Genomic DNA, 6913 nt, shown 5'->3' with positions numbered 1-6913 from the left:
TGTTATATGAGATACATACATTTCTGTGTTCTATTCAATGTTATATGAGATACATAAATTACTGTGTTCTATTCAATGTTATATGAGATACATAAATTACTGTGTTCTATTCAATGTCATATGAGATACATAAAGCACTGTGTTCTATTCAATGTTATATGAGATACATATCATTTTGGGGGGTCCTTCACACGAAAAGGTTTGAGAAGGATTTGAAATATTCAAATTAATATTCAAAATTGTCAAGATTTTTCAAAAATGACAGATCTTCATGGTTGCAGCGGTATATCTGCTATTTTTCAATAGTTAGAGCACAAAACATAAATATGTACATGCAGTGAATGTTTTTATTCATGGCATTTCTTACATTTGTTTGTTTGTTTGTTAAAAAAATGTATAAACAAAACAAACAACAAAACAGATACAGAAAAAATATCTTTTGAAATGTACACATGTATTTTAATGTTGGAAAATAAAATGGGATTTTCACTCGAGTCGTGAGAATTGGTCCGTGACATGGGTCCAGACCCACAGTTTGGGAAACGGTGCTCTAAATATATCACATGAACAGAACGTGCGTGCGTGTGCCTTTAATCTAATGGAATCGATCGACGTGCATGTACATTAACACGTGACGTCATAGACGCGTGCCCGTGACGCGCACGCGCTTTGTGTGACACGTGAGCGCGTTGCCATTAGTCAATGTAAAATCACACGACGCAACCACAAGTTCAGTCACGCTCGGGGGTATGAGGTACGCGTAGCCTACGCGTACCTACGCGGCGTAGGTGAGAATTTTGGCACTCATGGAACGTTTGATTTATGGCTCCCTGCGTAGCACAGCTCACATGAGCATGTCACGTATATTTCCCATTGATTTACCATTGTAAATCACGTGACGCGTCACGTGACGCGACCAGATCAGATGCGACCAGATCAGATGCTCCAACAATGCCAGCTCTCCAATGAAATCTACGTGTGAACCTGTAAAAGGACACGCTTTTGCATTAAAGTTAAACGTAGCAACACGAAAACGTTTACCTTTAAACGTTCACGCGTAGTTTCATTGGAGAACAGACATCGTTGGAGCATCTGCACCTTTTTTGTGGGTTTTTTTGTACTCAGCAACGCACGCACGCACGTGTGGTTCTGTGAAGCACTCAACGCACACACAATGCAATTTCGCATTTCACCAGCAGATGGCAGAAAAGGTTTATATTCAGGGGTTCAAATAGCTTTTCCTCCGGTATTCCTACATTGTATACTGTTTGTTTAGACTTACTGTTTTCTTTTTTGTTTTTCTTTACATATCTACTGCATAGTACTGTGTTCTATTTGTCTGTCATTCACTGTTATATGAGATACTTTAATGGTTTCCAGTGGAAATAAGCTTAGTCTTTTCATGGATCTTTTAGTAGACCTTGTATCAGTGAACTGTACCTTTTCCTATGCAAACTTCTAATAAAGTCTTCAACCATTCAAATAGTCATAACTTTCACTCCCAGCACCTTATATTTATAGCATAATTTAGTGATTGAAAACGTCTGTTTTCTTTTTTGTTTTTCTTTACATATCTACTGCATAGTACTGTGTTCTATTTGTCTGTCATTCACTGTTATATGAGATACTTTAATGGTTTCCAGTGGAAATAAGCTTAGTCTTTTCATGGATCTCCTTTTAGTAGACCTTGTACCAGTGAACTGTACCGTCATGAAACTGTACCTTTTCCTATGCAAACTTCTAATAAAGTCTTCAATCAATCAATCAATCAATCAATCAATCAATCAATCAATCAATTTGTACTGTCATGAAACTGTACTTTTTTCTATGGCAAACTTCTAATTATTCAATCAATCAATGAATGGAGTTTGTAATATCATTTGTCTCTGAAGACAAATTAACGTTTAGTGTTCTTAACGCCACATCATAAATGCATCTTTTGCTGAGAATATTTGCTTTCCTTGTGAGCATAAGCAATGGCAGACTTTAGATAAACGAAAAATTGTTGGGACACTCGGGACTCGAACTCAAGACCTTCTAATAATGAGCGCACGGACGTAACCACTACGCCACGGAACATGTTGCTAATCTTCTGGTGGGAACTTCTATTTATTGAATACAGAAAAAAGGTTTGACAAAAAAAAAAAAAATACAGTTTCGCTTCTCACCAAAACAAACACGGTTTTGTTGAGTTGAAAGCCTACTTTCCTTAGTGGCAACACTATGATCCCCCACCTCACGTCTAAAATACACTTTATGGACAGAAAAGATGATATTTCACCATCCATTTGCCGGCCATTTTAGCTACTCCACAGCGCCCTCTACAGGTCTTGTCAATAGAAATGTCCATTGAGCATATTTTTTTGCCTTCTGGTGAAATATTTTCTTTTCTGTCCATAAAGTGTATTTTAGACGTGAGGTGGGGGGATCAGAGTGTTGCCACTAAGGACAGTGGGCTTTCACCTCCATAAAACCATCTTTGTTTTGCTGAGTTGAGAAATTGTATTTGTTATTTTCACTACAGACCAGAGGGTGAGCAGCATTTCTGGGGTGCAGTGGACGTAGAGAAACATAGCGATAGCGTTAAGGAGAACTCCTTCTATCCATAATGGACCAGAGCAAAGTCTCGGCCAGGGATTTATTTGCAATCGATTCTGACGTTTGTTTGTAGTTTTTAACCATAAAAGTACACACAACGACACACGAGGGATTAAACGCCCAAGCCACAGATGTTACCTGACCGTACCGGTCGTTTGTGTTTAGTTATAAAAGCGCAAAGGTTTGACACATTTGTGTTTTAATTCTGTGTTGTCCGAAAGCCTTGCATTTCCTCGTTTACATGGAGTGCAATACCGGCGCTCACCTGCTGCAAGCGCCACTCGACCAACTAAGTGTTTGCAGTTCTGTGTTTGAGTAACCTCGCCCAGAAAGCCTGGTGTTCGTTCCATAGACTGTAGAAAAATATGGACGAAATGACGCCATTGGTTTCTATGCAGCGCAAACGGCCCTTTTCCACGCCTTGAAATGGGTGTCGCCATCATAGAAATAAATAGAATTGTAATGCTACCAGAGATGCTATTGGCTGCCAACGGTCACGTGCAACGCAAGGATACTTGGGAGAATGTGTTGAGCTCTGCCGAAAATACAGCAGACGAAGAAGAAAACGTGGATCGCCCACAACAAGCCAACAACAACGCAACAACAACAACAACACACAGCCTATTTTTCTACAGTCTATGACACAGACGGACCGCAGTGACAGTAAATGTCCGAATAACTTTTTAATTTTGCCACGGAGATTTGAGCACCGAAACGTTTGGACTCTGGAGTAGCCGCTGCAGCCGCCGCTAACCAAGCCTGGGTTCCCGAGGCTACCGCTAACCTGACCGGCCGTCTAGGACTCTGTACCCCGCATGGAAGCCTTGTTGAGGACTCCACTTTTGAAAGTGCCCGTGTAGTTCCGCTGGGTCTTATAATAATCCAGTTGTCCACTAGCCCCATATAGAACCTCACCCGTCGCTGCATACTGTTGTGTCTCGAGGTTATATGGGGCTAATTGTCCACTAGACTTTTCACAAAGCAAAGAGGCATTCGTCCAGAGAAATATGCATGTGTTTATTCATATTTATTAACAGGGATTTGTGATGTTTATAGGACTGAGGTTGCATTCATAGTTCATAGTGCATTCATAGTTCTCAGTCACACCTCTTAACAAAAGCTGACAACAATTTGACACCTATGTTAACAATGCGATTAATGTAGGAATGGATGCAATATGCATATGAATTGTCCATTGTGACTACAGTCTGTGATTGTGACATGCTAAGTAGCCAGCCTACAGTAGAAGAGAAGCTGGATTCACGAATGGATTCATGAACTAATTATTGAGCTGACATGCAGTATCGTGGGTTAATTATTCCGGGAGGCTAAAGAGGTTATTTCAATCAGCGATCGTAAATGCGCTTGATTCATGTCATTTGTTTGATTGAGTTTTTTTTTACAGTAGCAGGCCTACATCATTCAGCATATTCCTCCTCTTTGATTCAGTCAATTTCATTCTGGTTTATATTTTGGAAATAAAATGTGAGATCAACCTATGTCTATTTGTGTGCGTTCCTATGCAAATTTGTGTGACATTTGTATGTGTGAGTGAATGTAAGTGCTAACTTAGTTTGACGTGCTGCAGACTGTTCTATTGACAATTATACTGTAGCCTCAGTGTTATTTTCAAATGTTTTAATTAATACCATTTGGTGAGGCTAAATGTTGAGTGTTTCTTTTTAGTTTTATATTATATTATAGGCTATACCACTTTATATACGAGTGGTTACTTGGGAGAAATACATTATTACCTAATAGCCGTTCTAAACCTACAAAAAGCCAGATAATTGCCATAACATCACGTCGCCGAAGTCTGCTATGACCAACTTCAAATTCCAAAAGAGCTCCCGACCGAGATCTCCCATCCTGGCTCCAACAACAGGTATATGAGGTATGGCAAGAATTATACAGGATAGCAGGACATGCAACTTCATATAAAAAGTGCTGTTTTCAGTTTCCAAAATGTTACATGAAATATTTGATAAATGGTCTGAAGTAGGCCTATAAAGTAAGTCTGTGGTAGGCATATGATTGACAAATTATCAAGAATGCTATATGCCAATGTTAAAGAGGAGTTTATAAAATAATATAGGCTTCCCTTGGCTTAGAACATAGGCTATTTTGGCTGTAAGTGGCCACTAATATGTTGTCTGGTGTCGATATGTTTATGTAGGGCTATTAGCTTAATGGCATGCCATACTTGCACAAATCAAGACGAGAAAAAACAAATAAAGACGGATTGTTTTGGTGGCATAATATAGGCTTGTTACACAATCGGGCAGTAGGTAGCCTTCATAATAAATAAATACCAAGTCGTGTATTTGTGGCTGATATGCCTATAAGAGTAAATACATTGTAGGCGAATTAACAAAAACGATGTTTTAACATTTATATAATTATAGAGAATATATGTGTGTTTATTTATGTCCTCACTCATTTTAATAGCTCTGGATTAAGCGTCTGCTAAATGTACATTGTAACCTGGGTTTGTATAATAGATTTATTTTGTAAAAATGTTTACACGCCGTTGTACAAAATAAACCGATCTAGCTAACAGTGCGTCGCATTACGACGAGTTGTTAGATCTGCTCTGCTCTGGGTAACCGAATTGTGCATCAGTGCATGCAGGCTGGCCGCAGATCAGTTTCATCAGAAGTCGGCCCCGCCCCCACCCTGCAACTTTATAATTTATTTTAAAATACATTGGACCAAATTTCGACAAAACGCATATGATGGTGATTGAAAGGCTAGCGATAACTAGCGATAGGAACCATAAAGTATTCATGAAAATGTTAATTAAGGTTAGAACACGAAAGGGGAAAATGAATGGGATCCAATGGTGAACAATTCTTTTTGCTATCGGCCGAGGGGGAAAACAGCGCAACTAGCGGCCAATCATAGGAAGTTTTACTTCCGTATTGGAGTCATTTTAAATCGGCAGAACTTGCCCCTTGGTTCGTTCACAACAGCCCGTTTGGTTTCCGACCAACGCGGAAACCACTAGAAGAAGCGGCGTCGCTTTGATTTGGTTCCCTCCGTTTGTTTCCCCAATCCCTTTAAAATGCTCGAGTAGCCTAGTGTAGTCTTTCCAGTCGCTACGAGTTGGACTAAAAAAAGATGCATATACCAAACACATTTTTCAAAAGCAAAACTACTCCGCATCAAGGAGTTTATTAGGTAGGCCCTAAAAGTATGTCCTTGAGTGCAGGGGAATTATTTTGGGTTAAAACTGTTTCCGGTGGATAGTTCCGGCCAAATTGTAGTCCTTTGAGTACTACAACATGACGTTTTGTGGTTTCCGCTCCAGACCGGTTACAAGCCCGAAAAGTGAAGTGATCCCAGACTAGTGTTTGAGGCATGGCGGGGTAACATGTGTGGCTTTGGGATTTACACTTTTAGTAATAGTAATTATTACTAGTAAGACACCTGAGGGTGGAATGCGACCTCAGGGTGACATGCGACCTCGCCCTAGGTCGCGCCAATTCTTGACTATCTGGCCAACCACAGCGTTTCTCTGACGATTCTAGTTGTTATCATTCTGGGGGGAGTTTGTTCATGTTTTTGTGAGGGTATCAACCCTAGGAGACACGGGGAGAACATGCAAACTCCACACAGAAAGGCCCTATCGCCAACCCCACCTAGGGGGTGAGCGATAGGGCCTAAACATGGAGATGTGGAGAACACTATATATGGAGATAGTCCAGTCCATCATGTCATGACTACTGTCATAGACAGTAGCCATTGTTAGGCCGGAGTCAATGGCTGTCTGTCTGACTGTCTGTACAGGAAGTGATGTCACATGACATACTTTTTATGCCCATATATGAGTCATTCTGTACCACATCTCCATGTTTAGGCCAAACAGGTTCGCTCCATTTCTCCATGTATAGGTCCAAATGACCAACGTCGAGCTTGACAAGGAGGATACCGCACAGTGTACCTCATCCACCCTTTCTTCTCTCTCCTTTTGGTATCTTTATCCTCCTCCTCCTTTTTTTCTTTTTTATTCTTCTCTTTTTTTCACAGCCGCGGCCACCCCCATATTTACTTTAGAAAATATATATTAAATTCTAAGAACGTTTCGAGTACCAGTTTGATACAAGAGCGAATAAGCGCTACACTTCTGGAATCCTGTGCGTCGACTTTAAGTCGGATCCAGGCCTAATAACTTTATCTAGCCGCCCCCGTTGCCACATCCTTTTCTTTTCTGAGACACATTGTACCTCATCCACCCTTTCTTCTCTCTCCTTTTGGTATCTTTATCCTCCTCCTCCTTTTTTTGTCTTTCTTAGTCTTGTGTATCCTTCTCTTT

This window comes from Nannobrachium achirus, assembly GCF_963921795.1.
Source record: "Nannobrachium achirus genome assembly, chromosome: 4".
Lineage (NCBI taxonomy): Eukaryota > Metazoa > Chordata > Actinopteri > Myctophiformes > Myctophidae > Nannobrachium > Nannobrachium achirus.
This window is presented reverse-complemented; position numbering follows the sequence as displayed.